Source organism: Schistocerca piceifrons, chromosome 11, assembly GCF_021461385.2.
Source record: "Schistocerca piceifrons isolate TAMUIC-IGC-003096 chromosome 11, iqSchPice1.1, whole genome shotgun sequence".
Classification (NCBI taxonomy): Eukaryota; Metazoa; Arthropoda; class Insecta; order Orthoptera; family Acrididae; genus Schistocerca; species Schistocerca piceifrons.
Genome location: NC_060148.1, coordinates 23257030 through 23269737, shown reverse-complemented (window position 1 = coordinate 23269737; position 12708 = coordinate 23257030). Strand labels below are relative to the sequence as shown.

General features: G+C 46.1%; 1 long non-coding RNA gene across 1 annotated transcript in view; it reads right to left on the bottom strand.

The window, feature by feature from the left end:
• The window catches only part of LOC124719892, a 66052-nt gene extending 54386 nt beyond the window's left edge, over nt 1-11666 (bottom strand). Inside the window, exon 1 of the long non-coding RNA XR_007006008.1 lies at nt 11612-11666. This is a non-coding gene — a long non-coding RNA (uncharacterized LOC124719892). The remainder of the gene's footprint in view (nt 1-11611) is intronic.
• Nucleotides 11667-12708: the final 1042 nt, after the last annotated feature.

The following is a 12708-nucleotide window of genomic DNA, read 5'->3' as shown; positions in this document are numbered from 1 at the left end:
TTCGGCCGCTTTTTTCCTCTCTCCAAGATGCGAGCACATGCAGCGCTTCCCGTGACAGAACGCTGCATTCCGAATAAACAATTTCGCCCTCCACTTGCCTCTAACAAGGGAACCTCCCCATCGCACCCCCCTCAGATGTAGTTATAAGTTGGCACAGGGATAGGCCATGAAAAACTGAACACAGATCAGTCGAGAAAACAGGAAGAAGTTGTGTGGAACTATGAAAAAAATAAGCAAAATATACAAACTGAGTAGTCCGTGTGTAAGATAGGCAACATCAAGGTACGCGTACACTAAGGAGCACCGTGGTCCCGTGGTTACCGTGAGCAGCTGCGGAACGGAAGGTCCCTGGTTCAATCCTCCCTCGAGTGGAAAGTTTTTATTTTCAGACAATTATGAAAGTTCATGCACTCAGACATGATCAACTTCGCTCTCCAAAATTCCAGGACATGTCAAGATTTGCTTGGACACATGCAGGATTTGACGGTCTACACACGGAAAAACTTGAAAACGTTAAAAACGTATGTTTTGACAGAGCACAGGGAAAACTGTGCGACTGTGAAACTTGCATTCATTTGTTGCCGTTTATGTGACAAACTCTTATGTTTTCGTCACTTTTTTGGGAGTGATTATCACATCCACAAGAAAACCTAAATCGGGCAAGGTAGAAGAAACTTTTTACCCATTCGCCAAGTGTGCAAGTTAGGTGCGTCGACAACATATTCCTGTAATGTGACGCACATGCCGTCACCGGTGTCGTATAGAATATTTCAGACGTGTTTTCCTGTGGAGGAATCGGTTGACCTATGAATTTGCGCTCAAATGTTTTCGGTTCCTATTGGAGAGGCACGTCCTTTCGTCTACTAATCGCACGGTTTTCCGGTGCGGTCGCAAAACACAGACACTAAACTTATTACAGTGAACAGAGACGTCAATGAATGAACGGTCAGATCGTAACTTTGCGAAACTAAAGTAAGTAATATTTTTACTCGAGGGAGGACTCGAACCAAGGACCTCTCGTTCCGCAGTTACTCACTCTAACCACGGGACCACGGCGCTCCTCGGCGTACATAGTCCTTGATGTTACATATCTTACACTTGGACTACTCAGTTTGTATATTTTGCTTATTTTTTCATAGTTTCACACAACTTCTTCCTGTTTTCTCGATTGATCTGTGTTCAGTTTTTCTAGGCCTATCCACTGTATCAATTTATAACTAAATCTGAGGGGGGTGCGATGGGGAGGTTCCCTTGTAAGTCTTCCACAGCCATTTTCAGCATCGACAGAACAGACGCTAGTCCCGTGTTCTCAAGGAAATCTTACGTTCCGAACGTATCCTTAAAGGCTATTTTCACTTACAGTACTACAAGTACTTTTAACTCGAAGTGGTGGCCGCTTGTATTTTCCACAGTTATTTCGATTTCAGAGAAGCTGGTAGGTTGCAAGTACATAACGTAATTAATTCGTATCAGACGGCCATTCAGTACATTTCACCGAATCAGTTTACTGTTGGCTGCCCTGGTATCCATCCAGGAACTTAAATTCTTCCGTCTGTTCCCTTGTGCTGTGCCCAGTACGAGGGCCTAAATTGTTATTTTGTGGCAGCTGTTTTTGTAGTAACCGTCACTTTTGCGCTAGTAATTTTAACAGTTCTCAGTAACTGGCTGTTATCTGTGCTGTGATTGGTTGATGTAGTACAGACTGACCAGTCCCGTATTCGGTTTTATACTACCGGAGTACTGGTGCCACATTTAGTGGCTTTGCATTGAACATAAGTGCAAGGAACAAAACGTACCCTCGGAAACGCGTACTTATAGGTGCGAATTCTTACAATAGAACAGCGCAAAATGACGCGCTATATGACGACGTCATCATCGCAAGCTGCACTTACTTTGGGGTCAAACACCAAGTTTAATTTCTGCCCCTTCAAACTAACTACAGTAACAAACTACAGTAAGGTCAGCACTGTGGATCACCACACAAAACTGTCAAGTCTTGATGCCGTAGTGGTTTTGTTTAGTCGTGTCGGAAATATTTCGTTAGAGAAAACTCACGTTAGTAAAGTCTTGCATGCATTTTGTGGTGTCACCGCCAGACACCACACTTGCTAGGTGGTAGCCTTTAAATCGGCCGCGGTCCGTTAGTATACGTCGGACCCGCGTGTCGCCACTATCTACATCTACCTACATCTACATCCATACTCCGCAAGCCACCTGACGGTGTGTGGCGGAGGGTACCTTCAGTACCTCTATCGGTTCTCCCTTCTCGGTGATTGCAGACCGAGCGCCGCCACACGGCGGGTCTAGTCTAGAGAGACTTCCTAGCACTCGCCCCAGTTGTACAGCCGACTTTGCTAGCGATGGTTCACTGACAAAATACGCTCTCATTTGCCGAGACGATAGTTAGCATAGCATTCAGCTACGTCATTTGCTACGACCTAGCAAGGCGCCATTACCAGTTACTATTGAGATTATGAATAATGTACCGTCAAGAGCCATGTTCACCATTTATGGATTAAAGTTAAGTATTCCACCATCTACGTCCGTCTTTTGCTAAAGTCTAATTTCCTTGACCTGTTGCAGACCTCACGCCCGCCTGCGTGAGCTGAAACGCGTGCCTTTCGGCTTCCTCTAATCATACCGGTGTTGGCTCTCCTGCCAACCCACAACACATTTATAAAAACTGCGCCATTCATCGTGTAAAGACTGGGTATTACGTTTCGCACTGTGAGAATGGAGACTGCTACACCTGTTATTACACTGTTTTCAAGACCTCCTGGATGGTGTCTGCACATTTTGGACAATATTTGACCGCCGTGTCGGCTCCCCTGTCCTGACTGTGCTGAATCGACGACAGGGGTCGTGGGTTCTCTCCCAGCAGTTGCTTTTCTACTCAGAAAGCCGTGACTCGCCGCGGTGTGTAAGAATGTGGCGTGGAGGAGACCCTGGATTTTTCTTTCCATTGTTTATTTTTATTCACTATCGTTGTTTTAGCTTTGCCGCCACCTGCTCTCAGCCGACGATAAACTGTTGTAAAGACAATAAACATCAAATAAAGATTTTGTTGCCAAAACACTTAAAAATCGGCTCCCTCATTATCATTTCAAGTTAGAATTTCTCCTAATTAATTTTGGGTTTCAAAGAAAAATGTTTTGGAAGACCCCAACACAAAAGAGATTACGAAGAAGAAACTAATTCTCTTCTAGCCGCAACAGAGAGTAACCGACCACAGAATCAATTGTTTTACATCTGTCTAGGTGCTAATGATCATTTGCATATTTTTTGTGAAGTAAAAACATGAAATGATTTGCACACGCGATACGAACAAAGAAATATTCGAAACTAATTTTCTCACTAGGAAAAGATAAAGAGAAATAGCTGTTTGAAACTGATAAGTAAGGGGACTAAAACTGTATCTCTGACTTGGCAGTTAAATGTATGCTTGGAGTTGGAAAAATTTACCCGACGAAAGAAAGAAGGCGCGAAGGTCGAGGCCGTATTTTGATAAAGTGTAAGTAGAACAATATTTGCTGTCACTAGATTTGCCAACTACTTAACATTTTAAACGTGTATAAACGAGAGATGGAATAATTCGTGAGTGGTATCGAAATTTAATTGTATTATCTGTACAAGTCAGAGATATAGTAGAGATCCAACTGTGCTTTACAGAACGTTACATCACTTACTGTGGCCTTTCGTAGCTTGTAATCGGAATGTTACACAAGGAAACCAATGATACTATAAGTAAACTGTCACTAAGACGTGAATTACAAGTTAATGAATAGCAACACTGATAGCTCACCGCCGGCCGGAGTGGCCGTGCGGTTCTAGGCGCTACAGTCTGGATCCGCGTGACCGCTACGGTCGCAAGTTCGAATCCTGCCTCGGGCATGGATGTGTGTCATGTCCTTAGGTTAGTTAGGTTTAAGTAGTTCTAAGTTCTAGGGGACTGATGACCTCAGAAGTTAAGTCCCATAGTGCTCAGAGCCATTTGAACCATTTTTTTTTTTTGATAGCTCACCATACGTGTTAGGAAACACTAAGACAAATTTCTCAGTATTATTTAGCAAGAAGAATGAAGCCATTGGTGCAGTGGTTTTTCGTACTTGAGTCTGCACATAATGAACTTCTAGATCCAATTCCAGAATTCAAACACTTAACGCAACCTATTAACGGCACCTGGGTCTTTTGTCTATGTATACGTCAGCCACACGCGAAACTGCGTTGGTCCCGTCTATGTGCGTAATTAAAGTGTGTACCACAAAGGAGTAATATGGGTCCGATACCGATAGGCATATACTCACTATTTATCTACGTTACCGTTGATTGCTTACGGATAGATTCCCGACAGTAACGTACACAGTATATGTACTGGCATTATAGGCAGCACTGTGTGGTCAGTAAATACCAAAATGCTACTGTGCTCTGTGAATTAATACTGGACGGTGCAGTGATTAATAGTAAGGGCACAGAAGTACTCTGGTTGTAAACATTGTCGGGAGTGTTCTTTGAGGCAGATTATGTGTACAAATATTTTCTAGGTCATTCAAAGAATTCGCAAATACAAATTTCTCAACAGATCTGACTAAAAATTAAAATAATTTTTGGCATTACTTGAAAGCAGCAAGCGGATCGAAATTATAAGTTCAGTGGCCCAGTGACCATACTGGCGTAGAAACGGAAGACGACAGACAGAAGGCGAAATACAGGGCTACCAGGAATCATTTGTTTCCTGAATTCTGAATTTTCCAAAATATTACGTGCACAAATATTATTGGACCATCAATACAAACGCAGCTAGTTTAAACTGTGCCGACCACCTGACATCACGAATTCACCGCCTTGCCAAAATGCCGACGAGGCAAGGGAAGTGATTTCGTGCGTTGGAATACGCGAGATATTTGACCTAATGTGGGCAGCTGCAACCGTGGAGGGGGGTGGGAGGCGAGGGGGGCTGAACGAGATTTTTGTACAATGAAGTCAACAGCAGGCACAAGCCGCGAACTCCAAATAGCGCAACAAAGTGTGTGGAAGACCGTGCGCCGGCGCTTACACTTCAAAAGGTGCCGTTTGCAGCTCGTGGGAAAGCTGTGGCGAGTAACAGCATGAGATGGGGCTCAGGTAGTGTGCATACTCGCGTCCATCTAGAAAAGCTTTTACTGAGTTTAACGAAGGCGATGTTGGCCTGACGTATTGACGATGCCCTGTGGCTACACTGTCCAAAGCATCGTTCTAAGAAGTATCAATATAAGATCAACCTGAAGATGCCTAAGTAAGGCGAAACGCGTAGTTGAAATCCGTAGATTTAGACTACCAGAGTGTAAATAAAGGACAAACTGGAATAACAGTTTGAAAAATAAAAAATTAAATTGCAACCAAGACTGTTTTGGCAGAAAGTGATTTTTATAGCACGACAGAATGTAATTCACGAAGTACCAACAAAAAAATTTTTATGCCTCTTACGCCTACTAATAGCAAAAAACTTTATGTTAGGAAATAGTTTCACATTTCATTCATACGCTCCAGCTTCTCAAGCATGAGATCGAAAAGTAGTAGTATGAAATTTTTGTGTAAATTTGGAATCATCATATTCGTCCATAATTTGTGTCATGTTCCCGTTTCTTCTCCTTCCTCATTCCAACGAACAACCTTGTCATCACTAATTCTGTAACTTTTCCTGCCAATGTTAAGTGAGACTCATTCTCTGGTTAGCTTCACCAACCCTGCCACAATCACCAGTTTAGTCATCCCGCGTTTATTCTCTGGTTATGCGTTATTACGTATCCGTACAACGTGTTTTCCGCGCTACTCCCAGAATTTAACTTAAGCGGCTGCTAGCTGGGGACTGTACACTAGTAAGTGTAACGATCTGGCCATGCTTTTCTGTCAAAATTTCATTTTCTTAGATACACCGAGTAGATAATATATAATATTTCTTTAAACTGTTATTCCTGTTTGTCGTTTATGTGTACTCTGGTAGTCTAAATCTACGGATTTAGCTAGTAATTATAACAAAGCTGATCATTCGCAAACCCCGTCAACCACATAGCAAACAGCTATTGGCATTCACCCGTTTGGCTTTATTCCGCTCAGCTCGTATAGCCCTGTCCGCTTTTGTCTGCAGGAAAGTTTATTCCTAGATGCGACCGAGGTTTCTGTGGCAGAGACATCACATACTCTATGCATGCATTCAAAAATCAACTTATGATTCATTCAGAAATCAACTTGGAATACGTTCAAAAATATTAAGAAATCAACAGCAATGCTTTTCTAAATCATATGAATAATCCACAGACCGACATGCTCTGGATGCCAGACGCTATGTGAAACAAGGTTTTTTCCCTCAAGAATATGAATTTGGCGTCCCCCCCCCCCCCCTCCGTTGAAACTGTCGATTTTTACGGGTAGCACGTGGCTGCTTGCTGCTACTGCTTGTACAGCTAACAGCCACACTTCAGCAGCCAGAAGCGCGCGAATGTACTACTCATACGTGACTCAACTGCGCATGCGCATAATCCCACTCGCAAGTCTCAAACTAATGCAATGTAAACAGTTGTGACGTCACACTCATCGGAGCCAATCTCTTGTTTGGAGCATTGCATTGTCTTCCTAAAGCCTTTAACACATTTTGTGGATGGCAAACGCTTGTATGAGCACTGTGTTTTTTGTTGTATGTGGCGCATTTCCTTTGCAACTGAAGTTTTATTTTCGTGATTCCTCTCGTCGGTCTTTTATTGCTGCAAAAAAAAAAAAAAGATAAATAAATAAATAAATGGTACAAATGGCTCTGAGCACTATGGGAGTTAACATCTATGGTCATCAGTCCCCTAGAACTTAGACCTACTTAAACCTAACTAACCTAAGGACATCACACAACACCCAGTCATCACGAGGCAGAGAAAATCCCTGACCCCGCCGGGAATCGAACCCGGGAACCCGGGAGCGGGAAGCGTTTATTGCTGCAGTATCATTCTGTAGTAAGGGAATACAGTTATATCCTTTGGTAGAATATCGCTTATTACCAGCCGAAGACACAAAAATTTCACTGAAAACTAAAACAATGAAAAATTCCCGGAATTCTAAAATATTCCCGGGTTTTTCCCGAATCTCCCGGTTGTCCCGGGTCGTATACACCCTGTCATTACATCATTCAGAAGCCATACTGGAAGTTACCGATAACTCGCGTCACAAATATGCACAGTAATGTTCAGATCCGTTTTGTTTCTTTTTAGACCAACTTAAAAGTAAGACGCAGCAAAACGGAGCAAAGCGAAACAAAGCCGTGGACGGAGCAGCCCCGTCTGCACTCGCCTGGGACGCGGGGACTCCCGCGGGTTGCCGTGCTCACGTGTCAGGGGCGTGCGGCGCTGGCCGGCGGCACCCACGCCTCCTCGTGCACAGGCTGCGCGCGTCTTGGAACGTACCTCTGCACCAGGGACGAACGCTGCCCAGTACCGAAAAATACTGAACCTGCCGATTGCAGCCACATTTCCATCCATGACGATATCAAAACAGACATAAAACACTCTGAAAGGTCTCTGTTGGATTCCTTTCATGTTTAATTTCTTAAATCTGTTGTCATTTACGGCATAAATTCCTCTTCCAAATTTACTGTGGCGTTTCTGACTATCTGGGAGGAGACTGAGTAGTGGAACGTGTTACTTTTACACATAAACAAAAACGATCTGTCACACTACTACACTTTAATTCATGTCACACAGTCTCATACGGAACCTACATCCGCTTTCTTTTATATACTGTATATGATAAGATACTGTCATCCCCCTTCCCTTCTGTGTGAGAGGATGAATGAGCAAATGTATTTCTAGTTGCATGCTTGAGGGTAGCAGACAAGGCTGTCTGCTAGAGAACAGTAGGACCAACGTCGGAACAGGTAGCTACGCTTTCCAAAAGCAAAGAGGTTTCTATCCTTAGTATGGTCCTGTCCGTCCCTTGTCATGCTGGTATAGGAAGCTGCCTCTCTGGTCACTTCCGTTTGTATCTGTCAGCACGCTCGGTAGGAGCTCAGGTCAGTCTGTCCGTGGCGAGCGTCTGAAGTGGTAAGATCTCCGGCTAAGCGCGTGTCTGCCAAGTCCGTAGGACAATGGATTTCTTAAGATCAGCCTAACTGAAAATTTAATCACCTTTATTTCAGGTTTAGCTCTAAAATATCTAAGGTTATCTTAAATTGCAGCGCAGTGTAATTCTCGTGTGAAGTTCAGATTATTTTCCGGTAGTTGCTTTGTCACTACTTTGTGAGTAAAGTGGAACCACGTGTTGATCAGTAACTCTAACTAAGATCAATCTTAAATGCGAATGCTTGTGTGATTATAACGTCTCGTCTTGACAATATTTTTCAATATAGCAAGTTTTCTTTATGTTCAACCCACGTGGGGTGTACTTTGCGAGACCAGTACCACGTGCTTATATAACTGTTTGACCCATCAGGTTATTTGTAAGACGTTAGTAACCAGTTCGAGGTTTTTCTTTTGTAAATTGCTTTTCGATCTAATTTATTTTAATTATCAAAATTATTGTGGAGTTATACGCTTTGTGTAAACCAAGTTGACCAAGTGAAGCATGTGGTGTAATCATCAAAGTAGCCCTCAGCTATTCTTTTCGGGAAGATTTCACAGAGAGTTAGTATGAATTTAGTATACCAGTGTGTGGTAATTACATGACGGACAGGATTGTACTACGAACGTAACTTCTTTGGGTGAAAATTGAATCGGTTGGTTGTGGTTAATTTCCTGTTGCATATGTTTCAACGTTCTTCGTGTGTTATTTTATGAATGCAGTGTTGTATGCAGTCTCCCAATCTTGGCTCCATATTTGATGTGTTCCGTAAGATTACAAACCCACGTTTTCACAATCCTAAATAAGGCACCAGCTTAGTTATGAATCGAGTTTAATATGCTGAAATTTCAATGATCAATCTTAAAATAAATTTCCAAATATAAACTGATTTATTTCTTTTATTTAAATTCTCCTTTTTTTATATATATATCACCGGTTGTCGTATGACTATTAAAAGATTACAATTAATGTTAGTCTGGTTGGAAATTTGGTTAGCTAGATTGGATACCTGGTGAAACAGTTGGTCAGTAACGCAAGGTTAACTTCCCCAGACAGCTCACAGCTTTTAAACCGCTTTTATTGACCATCAGTACCGCTTTCATAGCAAATTAAAGTAACAACGTTACAGACGGCTCACAGCTTTAACCCGCTTTTATTGTCAATTAGCACCGCTTGCAGATCAAATTAAAGCAACAACATTACAACTCTTCAAAATCAAACATGCGCAAGAATTATTGTTGCTATAACATTCCATTTCTTTGGCTCCGCTGACAACCGTACTCCACCACAGCCTACATTACAATAAATAATGTACCAGCCATGTAAACATCACTGCGTTCTGTTGCGTCCGTAAGTGTGCGTGACGACGCAGAGCACATCATTACGCCACGGGGCAGTGGCTACGCCCGGTATCGGTAGCTGCGACCTACTCCAGTTCGGACAGCCGCCTGTACTGGAGATACGGGTATTTGCAGAACGTAACGAGTGTTGGTGCTTTACGAAAAGTGAAACACACGACGGAAGTCTGAGACAACTGCAGATTTGCTTTAACTGACTAATTACTAAATCGTTTATCGACAAATGGGCCACAAAAGCTACAGCGAAATTTTCACGAATAGTTGTTTTCTTCGACAGAGGCATGGAAGTACTGGGCGGTCGGAAGTAAACTGCAGCTATTCACCGAGGTCCACTGTGGTCTGTAATTATCGTGAGGCAACGAAACTTGGTAGATAACATGCTAATGCGTTACAGCGAAACCAGTTTGCGCCGGAGGAAATTAGTTCCTACTTTGGACACCAGGTGTGAATCTATCGCTGTGCAACATCTCGCCGAAGTCTGCGGTGCTCATACTGAACAAATTGTGCAAGTGGCGGTTAGTAAGAAGATCAACATTCTGCCCTTCTCACTTGTTTCACCCTTCCTCCCCACGTTTCGTTCCATCACATACGGACACTTCTGTCAACGTCTTCCTTCCGTTCATAGCGCCACTTGGTGGCCAGAATGGGAAATAATTTCTTCGCAGTGCAAATCGGTTCCGCAAGGGCGCATCGGTGTACCAAGTTTCGCTACCATACAGTAGTAACAGTCCACACTGGGCCCGTGCGAGTTGCTCAGCTACGCATTATAAGCAGCCAGCGGTGCTCTTCCACGCAGGATACCCCCAGCCACGCGACAGGGCGGTCTCGCCACGTTCTCCACGCGAGTGACGTCCACCGCCGGCCCAAGTATCACGTGAGACACCGCACTATCAAATATTTTGCTGCCGGACAAGACACCGAAAGAATTAAAAGCACCTAGAAACGTGGTACCCATTCCTAAGTCACAAGTGATCTTACTCCGGTATCGTGGTTCAATCGATGTGTCTCAAAGCGCGGATTCCACACATTCGCGATTAAATGGCGACCTTTTTATGACACTGTTGTGGCCGTCGCTACTGTTCATCTGTCAACGTCACACTTCCCGACAATTCAGGTCATCAGTCCCCTAGACATCACACACATCCATGCCCGAGTCAGGATTCGAACCTGCGACCGTACCAGTCCCGCGGTTCCGGACTGCAGCGCCTAGAACCGCACGGCCACCGCAGCCGGCGATTACTTTGCAGACGACTTAACGTGTGTAATATATGACGTTAAGCACGTAAGCGAGAAAAGGTTTAGGAACGGTTTGAAAATATTCTTAACGTGTGTTCCAACTCGCGAAGTGCTCATTCTCAAGTACTTGTTGAATAACGTCCGCGTATTTCAGCCCTGTGCGTTACCTTACCTTACGTCCAGACACGCCAATTTTCCAACTGTGATACTTTCCTCACTGTATGCAAACCGTAATGGCAGATTATAGCTCTGAATATTGCGACAATATTTTAGATGTTTGAATTCGGCCAAATTAAGCGACGTGCTGAAAAGCAAGTTGTCAATCTAAGCGAAGTGCTGAAAAGCAAGTTGTCAACCCTGCAAGCCGCCGCATAGGCGACCTGCAATCGCTCTCGGCTTGCGAGCTGGCGGTCCAGCATTACAGGCAGCCACGGCTGCTGGAATCTGGAATCGGTGGCGGAAGACGCCGTGTCGCAGTAAAATTCCCTCAGGCCGAAGTGCTGATTTTGATGGTTTTCTCATACTTGTGTCCTACGACCATTGGTTATTGCTATGCAGTGACGTAATTAGGAACGCGTGGTTTTCGTTTTCAACAGCTGTGGTACGAGAATTCTCCAGGATTCGACACTGGAAGATCGAAACAGTACCCGGCCGAATGTAGCGGTATTTTCCGTTCGTTCCACGTTATTCTCGCTCGACTGAAAGAAGGCGATAAATAACGAGTAATAAATTACTAAACACTAGACACGCTGTTTCGACACACTATTCGCCATCCCTCTGTTCGTACCGATCCTAATTTTTTAACGTAAGAATGTATTAGACAGGAGCAGGAGTTGCTTGACGTTGCCCTGCCGTGAGTTACGGGACAAACCACACAGAAGCGTGCAGAACAACATCCGCCGCTTCCACATAATCCAGTAGAGCCCTGCTGCCCGCCTCACCTGTCTCCGGTGTTCTCGCCGAGAGGCTGGACTGAGCCGCACGCTGCTACACGCCTGGCACACAACTGGGCCGCACAGACAGCCGGGGCGCGCGGCTGCCCCCACCCGGCGATGACGTCACGGTGCGGGGTTGCCAGGCAGGCGAGGGAACGGCTGCGGCAGGGCGGGCGAGGCGTCTACGTCGCTGTCGCCACCGCACTCCGCTGCTCGACTCGCTGCGGCTCACATCGCTACCGTCGCTCGCGCACGCCGACGCCACTAGCCCGACGCCACGGCTGGACGGAAAGGGAAGCAGGTTGCAGCCGCACTGGGAATTCTCATCCGTGCGATGGGGGACAACAGCTGCCGCCAACGGCAGCCAAAGCGCAGGCGCACTCAGCAGAAGAGCAAGATTCAACAGTGCTACAAGTGCCAGCAGCTGGGCCATACTGCGCGTGACCGCAAGAACGCCGTCGCGTGCTCGAAGTGCGCGGCGGCTGGCGACACGCGCAGCTGCACGAAGCCTCGCGGGGCGGCCAGCAGGTGCGCGGACTGCGGCGGTCCACACGCCGCCAACTCGCGTAGCTGCAGCTGCCTCAGGGAGTCAACGCCGTCAGCCCGCCGCACCACGCGCTGCGGCGGTGTCCAGCGCCACGGCGGCCGCCCTGCGCCCCCGCTCCGGCGACGGGTGCGAGCCGCGCCGCCACGAAGCAGAAGCCGCCACTGACGACGCCGCGGCCGGCCTCCGAATCCCCTTTGCGGCAGAACCGGCCGCGGTCAGAGGAGAACTTGTCGAAGTTCATCGGCAGCCCCAGCAGCTGCGTGTTCTGAATAAGAATATGGTTCCCGCGCCCGCCTCCCCCCCCCCCCCCCCCTTGCGTTGCGCCCGGCGGGAGTGGACGCCGTCACGCAGACGGACCTGCCGTCGCAGAAGGACGTGGCCACTCAAACGGACGTCGCCCCGGAACCTGCAGCAATGCAGGAGGCCGGGGAGACGCCCACGGATGTGGCACCGTCCTCCCCTTCCCCAGCGCCAGGCGGGAAGGTAGTACAGAGGGGGAAGCAAGAAGAGGATGGCAATCTCCGCACCGACATCGTACCCTTCCCGGACAGCACGA